Here is a 14,935-nt window from a genome sequence, read left to right on the forward strand (position 1 = left end):
GTGTGTGTGTGTGTGTGTGTGTGTGTGTGTGTGTGTGTGTGCGTGCGAGAGAGAGACAGACAGACAGAGACTGAGACAGAGACACAGACAGACAGACAGACAGACAGAGACTGAGACAGAGACACAGACAGACAGACAGACAGACAGAGACAGAGAGAATACCCCACACAATAAAGATCCATTAAACACCCACTACTTTATAACAGAAGGCCTTGTGGCAGAGGAAATCATTATGGAGTGTGACGAGGCAGGATTACAAAACTACCAGTAATGAGAAGATGAACACAATTATTAAGACGGGTAATTGAGGAAGGCTGTGGACTCGATTTCACCTCAGCTTAGGATGTATTTTTAGTACATTTTCCTAAGTGATATTTTGCATAGGACTCTAAAATTCGCTTCCCCAGATTACTTCCCTCCTAAAAAAATTTCAACCTACAGCTGCTCAAGTACAAGTCTTACAGATTTTTTTTTTTCTTTAATGAATGGAGGATATCGGTAGTCTGGTGTATGGTATTTTTATCTGCATTTAACTTGTTTTTTCTTCCTCTCTTCACCCGCAAAAAAAAAAAAAAAAAATGAAATGTTTCTTGATACAGATGTAGGGTGGTTCATAAATTTCATTCTGCCAGAAACTAGCCCGATGGTATGTTACTTTGTGGGGAGGGCTCAGTCTCCTAGTGTGGACGTGGGTGTGGCAATGGGGATAGGAAATCAATAAGCGATGCAAGGCAGACAATGATAGTGCTGACTGAGCCATCCCCACAACACACAAAATAATCACCCGGTGAAGTGTATGAGGAGCATTATAATGGGCCACCCCATATAAACTGCACTGATAAACAAGAGAATACTGACGTGCCGTCTGCTGAAATAAAGAGGTACGGATGAGGTGCAATATTCGGTTTGTTTTCACCAGACAGATCCGTAGCCCCTTTAAGCTTAGTTAATGGCCAGGTGTGGTCAGACTGGATGATATTTTTAACTAATAGACAAGGAGGTAGAGTGTAAGCTAATGCTGTTTCCATGTGTGCAGTGTGTCGGGGAAAGCATGTGGAGATTGTCAGGCGTGAAAGGACTGATCTTGCTGGTGAATCTCTTGAATGTGTGGAAGACTTTTGTTATTTGAGAGACATGTTTATGTGCTGGAGGTGGGGCTGGAGCTGGCTCTGTGGCTACAGTTAGGAGTGGTCGGAAGAAGTTCAGGGAGCTGTTGCCTCTCCTAACACTGAGAGGGCTCTCCCTCCGAGCTAAGGAATGTTTGTATGCGGCATGTGTTAGAAGTGTAATGATGTATGGCAGTGAGACCTGAGCAATAAAGGAAGAGGATATTCGCAGGCTCAAACATACAGAAATCAATGATTATATGGATGTGCAGTGCGCCCCTGGGTGCAAGGCGTGGGGAGGCTAGGTTTACGATGGAAGAGTTGAGAGGTAGGATGGGACTGGAGTGTATCGGTGTTACGGTGAGGAGAGGTAGACTGAGATAGTTTGGGCATGTGGAGAGGATGAGGGATGATAATTGGGTACAGAAAGTGAAACCTGTTAACGTCAGGGGTAGGGTGGACGAAAAAGACCTGGGATGGAGTCACTGAGCGCGAGCCTAGGGATAAGGGACTGCATAGGAAAGCTGCCACAGATCGAGCAGCATGGAAAGCCGTCATTAGGCGACCAAGGCCGACGCATGCAAGCATGTTAAAACCTTTAAAAACGAAACGAAACGAAACGATACGAGACTGATTCTTACCTCATAACTAAGGTTCATTGAACTTCATGCAAACACGACTTAGTATTCAGGCTGTAGGGGTGGCCCAGATCCGTGAGACGAAAACAGAACGAATATAGAAACTCTGCTAAGCACACGTAAACACGGCCTGAAAGGTAAATTAGTCTGGCTGTCATTATAAATTTAACTTACACAGGCAACAGTATGTGAGAAAACGATCCCGATAAATGAAGGTTCAAGGTTCTTCCTGTGCAGTTCTCCCTCAGGCATTATACCTGACAGGAAACTGAAAGAAAATCACCATCATTAATGGAATGAATTAGCTTCGGGAGTTTCATTTGCGAGACAGGAAATGCTATGTATTGTACGGTTTGATTAGCTTTACTCGGGTTGTGTTTGGTTGGGCCAAGTTAAGTTTTTGTCGTGTGACTCCGTTTGGTTGTTTGGATTTTGTTATGTCATAATATGCCATGTTTATTTACACTCAGCTCGGTTAGGTTACGTTTGGCTAGGCGATGTTTGGTTAAATTTGCTCGAATTCGGTTTGGTTAAGGTAAGTTTGGTTAAGCTACGTTCTGTTAGACAAGGTTAGGTTAGGCTAAATTATATTGATCTAGATTTAACTACGTTAGTTTTGTGCGAAGACTGCGGTGGCCTTACCAGGACCTCGCGTTGTCAATACTGTGACTGTTATTCCTAAGTAACCATTAGGACAAGGGAGCTGATATTATAATGCTACAACCACAACCAAACACTGACATCTCAATTACACCACAAACAAACCTCATGTCAGGATATTTTGACCATTACTTCTAGATAACCATGATAAGGAGAGAAGATACTATGAAGGAAAGGGTTTATACCAGCTCTCATCACAAACACAAAACAAAACACTAACCCTTTACATACAATTCATACCCACACCACACCTAAAGCTTATAACTTATTCTCCGACATTACGAAGCGGGAGGATATACAGTGACTTGGTACTTCAGCTGACCCTCCCCACCGCCTTCACCACCATATTCCAATCCCCGACCGTCCTCTGGTGCTGTTTTCATGTGATATTTTTTCTTTCGCATTCGCCAGTAGTGGAAGAAACTCTCTCTCTCTCTCTCTCTCTCTCTCTCTCTCTCTCTCTCTCTGACACACACACACACACACCAATTAGAAGGTAACATCTGGGACGTAACTAATGGAGGTCAATTATTCGCTGACCACCAATTAATTTCTTACGACTCAAGGCAAGTGACTGAAACGGATAAACAACAGGGTCATATAAACAAGTATTATCAGATTTAGAAATGCGTTCACACAGTCTCGCTCAATATATATATATATATATATATATATATATATATATATATATATATATATATATATATATATATATATATATATATATATATATATATATATATATATATACTGATGTTTAGGTATACATAACATGATAATTCGTAAGTAAATAGAGATACATATAAACTGGTGACTATTACATCAGTACAGTGTGAGCCTTTATCATCATCATCATCATCATCATCATCATTATCAACAACATCATTACCATCATTATCAACAACATCATTACCATCATCATCATCATCGTCATCAGAATAACCCTTTTCCATCGTCAGTACATTAAGTACAAGGAATTCAGGGACAAAAGTATAGAGCACAAAAGTATGAAATTACCAACACAGTTCCCAGTTAAATGTGCAATCAAATCATCCATCCGTCACTCAAACCAACGAAATTCTCGGCACCAACGGCTCCAATTCGTAAGCCAAACAATCCACAGAAAATCGTTTTCGTGATGACTATAGGACAGGCACTATTTCGTCAACTGCCCAGGTAAAAAATAAATAAATAAATGAATAAAGGACACGCCGAGAACTCGGGTCCCGAGTTATCGGTACAAAGCGTCACTCGGTAGGCTTCTGCCAAGTTATGTGCACAGACTCGCCATACAACCTCCATGACAGGCTTCATTGTGGGTTGATATAAGACTAATGAGAAACTAAGTCGACCCCATATGACTTTAACCTTTGACCCCTTGAGCTTGTTGACATAACTAGTTCATCGTCCCTTCACACTGTATCACTGAAAGAAGTTTGGTCGAAATCCGTCTAGGGGATCAGGAGGTATCGTGCCCGCATCCATATGACTTTGACCTTTGACCTCTTGACCTTGCCGACCTAATCAGCTCATCATCCCTTAATACTGTGTCATTGACAAAAGTTTGGTTGAAATCCGTCAGAGAGTTCAGGAGTCATCGTACCCACAAGAATAAACTAAGTCGAATGACCATAACCTTTGACTCCTTGGCCTTGCTGACCTAATCAGTTAATAGTCCCTTCATACTGTATCACTGACAAAAGTCCATCCATCCAGCCATCATTCAATCCTATGTCATCCCATGAGGAGCGTAGAAACCCGGGGCTAGACAAGTTGATCCTGACATTTAAGATAAGAGCGACCAGCCTCACTCATCCCTGAGTGGCATTACGTGGGCAATAAACCCCAACCATCCCTTGGATATAAACCTACACAGGCTCAAATCGATTGGAGCATCTTAATTACCCACTAAACCACCAGGCGCCAAAATTTGGTTATACATTTACCACCCAGCGTAGTAAATGGTTTCCTGGTGAACAGGAAACCATTTGGCTTGTCACTCAGTGTAGAGTCACCCATAGGCAGAAGGAAGAGGAAAGAATAAAGGAAAGAAAGACACAAGAGGGAGTGTAAAGTCACCTGTAGGCAGAAGAAAGGAGAAAGATGAAGGAAAGAAGAGAGGAAAGGGCAGACACCCAAATCGGCATTACATCGAGTGAGTGGATGGCAATGCCTCCACCTACCACATTCACTGACAAAAGTTTGGTCGAAATCTGTTGAGAGGTTCAGTAGATATCGCACCCATACCCATATGATATTGACCTTCAACCTCTTGACCTTGCTGACCTAATCAGTTCACCGTCCCTTCATACTGTATCACTGAAATAAGTTTGGTCGAAGTCCGTCAAGGGGTTCAGGAGATATCAAGGTTACACCCATATGACCTTGGCTTTTGTCCCCTTGACCTAGCTGATCTAATTAGTTCATTGTCCCTTCATATATATACTGTATCACTGACAAAAGTTTGGTGGAAATCCATCAAGAGGTTCAGGAGATATAGCACCCACAAGGATAAGCTAAGTCAAATGACCTTGACCCTTGACCTCTTGACCTAGCCGACCTAATCAGTGGTTTGCCCTTTCATACTGTATCACTGAGAAACGTTCGGCCGATATCCGTCAAAGGGTTCAGGAGATATCTGCCCAAAGGATTAGCTACTGTAAGTCGACCCCAAATGACCTTGACCTTTGACCCTTGACCTAGCTGACCTAATCAGTTCATAATCTCTTCATACTGCATCACTGACAAAAGTTTGGTCGAAATCCGTCAGGGAGTTCAGGAGACATCGTGCCTACAAGGATAAACTAAGTTGAATGTCCTTGACCTTTGACCCCTTGATCTAACTGACCCAATCAGTTCATTGCCTTTTCATACCGTATCACTGAAAAAAGTTTGGTCAAAATTCGTTGAAAAGTTCAGGAGATGCCGCGCCTACAAGGATAAAATAAGTCAACCCCATTTGGCCCTGACCTTTGACCCCTTGATCTAGCTGACCTGATCAGTTCATCATCTCCTCATACTGCACCACTGACAATAGCGGTGGAAATCCGTCAATGGGTTCAGGAGATATAGCGCCCGGAAAACTGTTACGAAAGGACGGACGGAGGGAAGCAGGCACACACACACGAACAGATCATTCACTTAATGCATCCTTCACCATAGGTGGGTGGAGGCATAATAAATAAAACTGTAACCTTTACCAAGTGAATCCCCATACATACTTCGTTCATTCATTTCAATCCATCACAGATTCTCTTCCTTCCTCAGCTTCCATACCTTCCATATTCACATGTTCACTTAACATATTCATCTAATGTAACTGAAAAGTGGGGGTGGGATTAATCCCCGAGCTAGACCTCATCAGATCATATAGCCCTGCTAGGGTTACAGGAGAGCGCTACCCCTCCCAGCAGAGCAGCCACCGGGCGGGGCGCGAACTCGCAACCTCAAGATTATCAGCCCGACACCCTACCACTGAGCTACCGCGCTCCCCTAATAATGTAACTGAAGTAAACACTGTATACAGATGATAAGCCTCTTATACTATGTGCATTGTTCCAGTGGTTGCAGAGAAAATGCACATTCAGCGAAGGAGTCAAAGGCAGGGGAGTGAGTCCGCAGAAAAGGAGAAAGGATGGGCTGGGTGGCAGGGCAGTACACCCTGTGAAGATGGGTGTTGTGTTATGTTAAACGCTGGAGATAGGTAGGATATCACTTATAAAGTGTGTGTGTGTGTGTGTGTGTGTGTGTGTGTGTGTGTGTGTGTGTGTGTGTGTGTGTGCGCGCGCGCGCGCTGGAGGGGGGCGCGCAGGGGGGAGGGGGAGCAGAAAAAAGTGGGGTAGTCGGGAAGGATGAGGGAAAGGCTAACTGTGATGAGTGTTGGAACAGAGGAGGTGTAGTGCACCCAGTGAAGATAGATGTTGCGTGTAGAAAGATATGGCCGTGTCGAAGGTTAAAATAAAGTTTTCTCCAAGCACAACAACAACAACAACAACAAACCGCTCAAGTAGTTTCCACTTATGTATGTTGTAAGTAATGAGAAGAGATAACAAACTATTTAGCATCATCATCATCATTATCATTATTATTACTATTACTACTACTACTACTACTATTATTATTATTATTACTATTATTATTATTATTATTATTATTATTATTATTATACGTGTTAGATGAAGGCGCCCAGCTGTCACTCGATGTAGTGCTACCTGCAGGCGACTTTAATGAGTGACACGCCAGATGGTTTCTTATAGCCAAGGAAACCATTTACTACGCTGGGTGGTAACCATTTAACCAAATGGACGCCTGGTGGTCTTGTGTGTGAAGGCGCCCCCACCGATATTGCCCATAAGGGTTTACATCCGAGGTTCGGTTGATGTTTATTGTTAACATAATGCCACCCAGGGAAAAGCGTCTGGTCACTCTCGCTTTAAATATTGGAAGTAGCCAAGTCCCGGGTCCCTACAGTACTGATGAAGTAATAAAGGACTGTTTTATAGTCATTATTATTATTTCTTAATTATTATTATTATTATTATTATTATTATTATTATTATTATTATTACTACTACTACTACTACTACTACTACTACTACTACTATTACTACTACTAGTAGTAGTACTGCTACTGCTGCTATTTTTATTATTGTTAATACTAAATGAAAACAGATGGGCAGGACAAAAGCAACGACAAAATATTGCAATTAATTATCCCTTATTACTGAATTGTAGTGTGCAGGTGGTTCACTCCCACCACCTGTTGTTACTCTATTATTTATAAATGCTACACGATGCTTAATTCCAAGTACAAAAGTCTCTCTCTCTCTCTCTCTCTCTCTCTCTCTCTCTCTCTCTCTCTCTCTCTCTCTCTCCATAATTCAGGCTGAACTTTTTATTTACTTGGTTATTTATATGATTAGAATTGGGGACCTGAATCAGAGAAAAATGGAAATCGCGCTTAATCTTTCTTCCTGTGTCGTAAGCGGTACGAAGCTGCCTAAATAAATAAATAAATAAATAAAAGCTGGGCAGCGGGGTTACCAAATCATTTCATAATTACAAAGAACAGGAATTTCCAGCTTTTAACTATCCTCTTTTAGCTGTCTCTTCCGCAACGCAAGGAATACGTGGCCAATATTCTTTCTCTCTTATCACCGTGGATAAAACACACACACACACACACACACACACACACACACACACATACACACACACCAGACACTGTAATAATCAACCCACAGTATTAACGATTGGGAAAGTAAGATTAGGATGATGGTAGAATTATTACCCTTAATCCCGTCAGTGCAGCAACGTTCTCTGTATTTCATTTTTTCTCTGTCCAGACGACTGTGTTAAGCTTAGGGGTGACTTTACATTTTAAAGATTAAATATAATTGCAGTGTCCCCTAAGCTGAATAAAATCGTCTGGAGGTAGCAAGAATACACCAATAAGATACGCAGCAGACGAAAGATTAAAAAAACAGTGATGACGTGAAACCATGTCCTAAATAATGTAACAATAACTATAATGCAATACTAAACCCACTCAATTTATTAGTGGGAAATAAAGTCACGATAATAATGAAATAATTAACCATAAAGATATTCACGGATAACACAGTCAAGAACATGAGGGAGAATACTGGAGGGAAGCTGGTATCCCGTGTTTCCTCCTCCACTTATTTCTCAGAACTACGCACCACCTTCCCCCCTGCCCTCTCCATGAATGAATATTAACACCAGGCCGGACCATTAGCTCAGGTGGTGGTGTGTGTAGCCCATCTGGATAATATTCAAATGACTCCACCAGCATTCACACGCGTTGGCTGGAATACCTGAGGGGAGAGCTCTCTTTTGTTGGTTTGGGTTTAATGTTTTTTTTATTTTTTTATACTTTAAGGCTCCTGTGGATTAATTTCAGTTGCATTAAATCTTCTGGAATTAGCCGGGATAGCAAACTAGCGTCGCCTGGACCATAAGAGGGTGAAGCTGAAACAGGGAACCTTCCAGAGAAAGACAATTATTTCGAGATGCAGGTGGAAAGACAGACTAATTACGACTGTTTCATAACTGAGGATCCGTGTACTGTACATGATGAACTAAGGACACCTGCTTACCCCTGTGTTGGAGAGTGGAACAGAAAGAAGGATTAATTGGGTGGGAAAATTAGCTTTGTGTTGTCTTTAAAGAGAGAGGTAATACCATCAAAGTTTCCCGTGTACTAATGATAAAGAAAGAATGATGTAACACTGAAGTGAAGGGAAAGGAGACTTAAGGGAGTCACTGAGCTGATGAGGCCCAATAAGACGGCAAGTTTTTGAGCCACCGTGTTCTGTTTAGCTCTCTTAGCCTCTTTGAGCAGTTGATTTCGAAAAAATAAAAAATAATGATGATGATGATGATCTTTCCAGGCTAGAGCATGAGGAAAAGTAGGAACCGAGCAAACTGTTGATAGCGAAAGATTGATTTCTGTGCAACCAAAGGTGAGGGAATAGTCACATGGAAGACGGTCAGGCACATGGGTAAGGCGAGGCGAAAGAACCATTAGACCAGTAAGGATGGAATAGATGTATGCTTGGTAACTAGGTGGATCAGTACAATAGGAAGGAAAACTTAAGGTGGTGATGAAAAATAAGATCTAAAATGGAGGTTTAAGTCAGATAGGGGGGAAAATGAAAAACAAATGGAACAAGTTGAGTTCATCCAGCGAGCGCATACCTCCGCCAACACCTATATTAGATAACTCAGATCACCACCAAAATTTAATCAGCTCTTTCTTGGTCCATGACTCACATATCCGCATAATTTCATTGAAATCCATCAATAACTTTCTAAGACATCTTGTGGACAGGCAAATAAAACAGTCCTGAACCAAGACTCGAACTCAGATCACCACCAAAAATTAATCAACTCTTCCTTAGCCCATGATCCACATACCCACAAAATTTCCTTGAAATCCTTAAAAACTTTTGAGATATTTTGTGGACAAGCAAACAATCAAACAAACAAAAAGGCACTCAGAGGTAAATACATAACCTTCTCCAATTTCGTTGGCGGAGGTAAGGTCAAAACATTCTAGAAAGTTATCAGAGTTAAGGGGGAGATAAGAAGTACAGGTAAAAGCTTAGAAAGACAGCCACAGCCAGAATGTAGGCTACTCATAAGTAATTCAGATGATTCAAGTGTGGGAACACGTAAACAAGATATGTAGCACGCATATATGCATCTCTCTCTCTCTCTCTCTCTCTCTCTCTCTCTCTCTCTCTCTCTCGACCAGTGAGGAAACAGCGGTATCCAGGATTTACGTTCGGTGGAAGTTGTTAACTTAAGCCACTCCGTCGCGAAGCGGGGTGGGGGTAGGGGGATGCCACACGAGAATTACTGAATACCAGTTCCATGATAATTATGTGTGAGAGCATGTACCGTACATCAGAAAGGTAGGTTTATGGTTGCTAAAACAAGGGAGCAGGATATTATCTAGAAATTATTATTACGATTTCTTGTCTGAATTATCGTTCCAATAATTTGGGGGTGGGGGTGGGTCATTTCCAATATATTTCCTTTAAATATGTCTGTGGAGGAAATGCCAGTAATTCCAATCGTCGGAGTGTTCTATCTGCCTTTCTAGGGAAAGCACTATCTTTCATTAATTCTTTCATTATTATTCATGAAATGTCGATCGGCATTATTCATTCCACCACTGTTATTCCCACTCCACACAGTGGGCAAGGCGCGGTCTATTTCTAGGTGTATGATGATGATGATGAGACGGTTCTAGTGATGATGATGATGATGGTAATGGTGATGATGCCTGTTTAAGATTCTTATTCAGACTACCTAGTATTCATAATGCAATATAATCTTCATAAAAGCAAATATATATGCGACTTCAGGCGTCTGACCGTTCTCTATGCAATTTTAATTCTTCTGGCCGTACTTTATAAACATAAGGCAAAGGTTTATGTATATGGAAGCCTCAATTTCTGAATTTTTCAAATGTCTGTCACAAAATGGGGTTTGCATGTAAGCTTCCAATTTCTGAGTCAAATGCCTACATCTTCGCCCTGTAACGCGGCATATAGGCTAACATCAACCCTTTCCCTGCCGTTGCTCCAATTGGATATTTTATTTAGGCTAACACCATATGATTTTGTTCAGCTAAGGGGAATCATAGACATAAAAGTCTTCAAAAACTATCTCAAATAACCCTTTCTCTTCTACTGTATAGTACTCCATTTACTGCATCCTGGCCTAGATTTTCGTCCGTTTACAGCTAATTCATGAAGTTCAGTGGCAGAAATACAGTACGACAGATCTGCGTAATTTTCACAGTCTTTCATCGTGACAAGCATCACATTGTATTGCTAATGTATTTTTAAAACACAACATTCATAATAGAGAGATGACAATTTTAAATCAAGTTAGTGTTAAAATAGTATAGTACACCTGGGAATATTACTTACTGGGAGGCCACCACTATACTATGTTTACCTTGACAGAAATTTACCATCTCTCCACCTTGAATGCTAAGTTATAAGAATGTATTCACGCTAGAATATGGTAATCACAAACAAGTGCTGTACGTAAATTTACCATCTCTGTCTTGAATGCTAAGTTCCAGCGAAGGATTAACACTAAATTATGGTGCTAATCACAAAGAAGTGTTATGGAAAGGGTGCAGAGCCGTAGTATTGTCTTATTCTGCAACTGAACTTCGGGAAATAAGCCGCAAAAGGACGAAAATCTCCGCCTAGTTAAAATGAACGAACTACAGATGATTTGGTCTGTCCTGACGGTCAAAGAGTTACATGACCGTCGGAAAATGTCGACCTGAATACACCTTGACCATCTCAGTCTCAGGCACACGGTCGTTAAGCTGAAATCTGATCTCTCGAAGCCCCACACCTTGCAGTGCTAAATGAGATATGAAGAAACCTCACATCCCCAGCCCAGACGGACGACGTGTAAAAATCAGATGTAACAGGAGAGAAATGAGATCTACAGAAACCTCACATTCCCTCCTTAGACGCTGTGTATATTTTAGAAGTAGCAAGAGAAGTTTGAGATCTGCTGAAGCCTTATGGGGTCTATGTTAGGCCAATCCTTCTGCCTACCAATGAAAGTGAGTGTTTGTGTGCTTCTTCCTCCCTCCCTCCCTGCTTTCCTATATCTCTCCTCCTTTCCTGTCTCCTTGGTGCTCTCCCTCCCAGCTTTCTCCTTCAGCTCCCTACTCTCCATACACTCCCTCCCTATCTTCTCCCTCCTCATTCTTTCTTAGGCCTTTCCTCCCCCCTGCCTCCCCCTCCCTTCTTTCATCCCCTCATCTCCATTCGTCTTCCCTACCACCTTACTTCTGATCTGCCTACCTAAGTCCCCCCTCCCACCCACTCACCCTTGTTAAAATTTTACTGGCTACCATAACTGGATTTCGTCAGTTTTGCTCTCTTCTACATCCCACAGTTTATCACGTATATGAATTTTTGTCCTATGGTATTTCTCTCGTAGGTTACTTACTGGCGAAACAACTACTGTTAAGACAAATTTATGTGCGCAGTCTGGGTATCCGTCAGGCTTAAAACACACACACACACACACACACACACACACACACACAGAATGAAGTCTGACCAACCTAATTTAACACTGACAGCTGCATCGAGAATATTTCAGACCTAACCTTAGCACACCTGTCACACCTGTCACACTGTTTAAAGTTCATCCGCTAATGACAGAAGGCTGAGCCGTGATTGGTTCAGACAAAACAAAACCACTAATCAACATCCAGAAACTTCGGCACGCGCTGAAAACTTAGATATTCAAAAGTTAATTATCTGGCTTATACGTAATTTGAGAGAGACGCGTCAGAGGAGGAAGTACGTAATGAAATATGGATACAGAAATAAACAAACCTGACAAAATCGTGTTGAGACGCCATATGATACTTCTCCCTCCACCCCATCCTCTCACTGCCCCCTGCTACCATCCCAATTTCACACAATTCCTCTATCCATTTTCCCCCTTGCCTCACTAGTGCTGTCTCTCGGTCTTTTCCTCATTCTACCCCTTCCTGTCCCCCTACATCTTATCCTCAGTCCCTTCCTAACTCTGCCCCTTCCCGTCTCACTACATCTATATCACAGTTCCTTCCTCCCTCTATCCCTCCCTGTCGCCCAATATATATTCCTCCATCCCATCCTTCTCCTACCCTTCCCTGCCTCTCTACATCCATCCTTCAATTCTTTCCTCACTTCACCCCTCCCTTCCCCACTACAGCACAGAGAGTTGTGGTAGTAGACAGTGGTATTGTGTTGGCTTTGTTTACTTGATTGTTGCTGATTGGAGTTTGCTTGTGTGTCCACCCCTAAAACTAAGAGGTTGTCAGTGAGGCTCGAACCTACTCCACAGCAACCCCTGACCGTAAAGTCTGTCCCAAACCGACTAAGCCACCCAGTTACCTCCTCCCTCCACCCATACCGTCCTTACTCCCCCCTTCTCTCCCTTCTAACACTCCCTCCAGGCCTCTCTTTCCACCCTCCTTATGCTCATTCCCTCCCTCCCTCTCTATATTCCTTTCTTTTCTCAATTCTCTCCCTCTCTCCCTAAGCTCCATCCTTCCCTACTTTCCCTCCCTTCTTATACATCTTCCTTCTGTCCCTTCCCTTCTTCCCTATCCCCCTCCCTTCACCCCCTCCCTCTCCCACTCCGCTCCTTTCCATCCTCACTGTGTTCCTTCTATGCCTCCCTTCCATCTCCTCTTTATTCCCTCCTCTCGTTTCCTTCTTCAAACACTCCTCTTCCTCTCTTTCCTCCCTCCCCACACAGCATCTTTCCCTTCATTCTCTCCTCTCCCTTCCTTTTCTCCCTCCCTACCCTCATTCCCTCCCTTCCTCCCCTCCCTACTCCCCATCCTTACCCCTCATCCCTGACGCCACCATTTCCAGCACAGGCACATTCATTTTAACGACACCAGGCACCTCTAATAATACATACATCCATACATACGTACATGTTCGTACTAAGAGAGAGAGAGAGAGAGAGAGAGAGAGAGAGAGGAGGGGGGGGGTGAGACCTAGGTGGTATTGAAGAACGGCAGTGCAGTGCGTTTTATTCAGTGCTTGCTAATGTCAGGCAGTTTTATTACATCCGCGTCAGTCAGTGGTGAAGATCTCAGAGAAAAGTCAAATGTCAAGGTCACATAACAGGGTCGCCTCAAAGTTTTAATCCGATTTGGACCAAACTTGGCGAAAGGGTGAAGCGCCTGCAAGAATAAAGTCGATTTAGTGAGCAATCGATTGAAAGCTAAGGATACAGGGCTGGGTCAAATTCTCGGCCCTTTGACAAGCCAGTGGGCGGGGGTGTTGCCCTCTGTGAGTGCTCCTTCGTGTTGAATTGGGATTTAGGAGAGGCTCTTCGAAATGGGAGGGATAAATATAACCTTCGTTAAGTCCTTCACTGATAGGGTGTTTTAATATCAAATACGTAATGTCGTCTCCTTGTAATGACAACAACAATAACAACAACAACAACAACAACAATAATAATAATAATAATAATAATAATAATAATAAGGGAGTAATACCTAGCGCTGAAAGTGTTAATGCAAAATGATCTGCATCCTCGCTGACAGCAGCTCCATGAAAGGGCCCTGGGGCATTGTTGTTGGTTGACTCAGCGCCGCGTTACGGGTGGCATAGGAGGCTTCGTGGCACCTGTTTCTTAGCGACTTAGTTTACATATTACTCTTTAACAATTTGCTGCATGCTATTTATGTCTTTTTAACATTAATTCTTTTCCATTCCCTTCACACTAATCCATCTAGCACTATCTCCATTTCACTTCCTATTCCTGGTCTTTATTGCCATGCAGATACATCGGTCACTGCTCCTATTTTATTCCCTATGACTGCTTTATGCCTTTATACCAATCCAACATGCATTTTTTCCTCTTCCATCCTCTGCACCTGGTGCACACACTCATATCAATCCACCGTGCAATGTCCCTGCTTCATCTCCTATTCCTGCTCCATCTCTCACGCTAAATCATCATGTATTCTCAGGTTCATCCATTCATTTCCATTCCTCATGCTAATCCATCATGCACTGTCCTTGTTTCACCTATTCCTGCTCCATCCCTCCTGCCAAATCATCTTGCGCTGTCTCCGTTTCACTTATTTCTGTTCCATCCCTCACGCTAATCCATCATGCTTTGTTTCTGTTGCACCTACTCCTATTCCATATCCTCATTCTGATCCATCATGCACTATCTATTATCCACGGTGGTTGGTCACACAAGGTCAGTATTCCTACTCGGACCAGTCATGCTCATGGAGTTTACATGATTTCTCACACTGCTGTCTCATCACCAGTGAATAAAAAATGCGGTCAGTTACACCACAGCAACACACTTTCCCAGGCCAGTCATGTTCATTGTGTTTACTTAAGTTCCTGCAGTGCTGCCTCACCTTTAGTATAAAAGCTGTAGTAGCAATCATCTAGTTCCTACTTTACTGTTTCACTTTTAATACATACG

Source organism: Coenobita brevimanus, chromosome 95, assembly GCF_032717465.1.
Source record: "Coenobita brevimanus isolate Jiangsu-jjx chromosome 95, ASM3271746v2, whole genome shotgun sequence".
Lineage (NCBI taxonomy): Eukaryota > Metazoa > Arthropoda > Malacostraca > Decapoda > Coenobitidae > Coenobita > Coenobita brevimanus.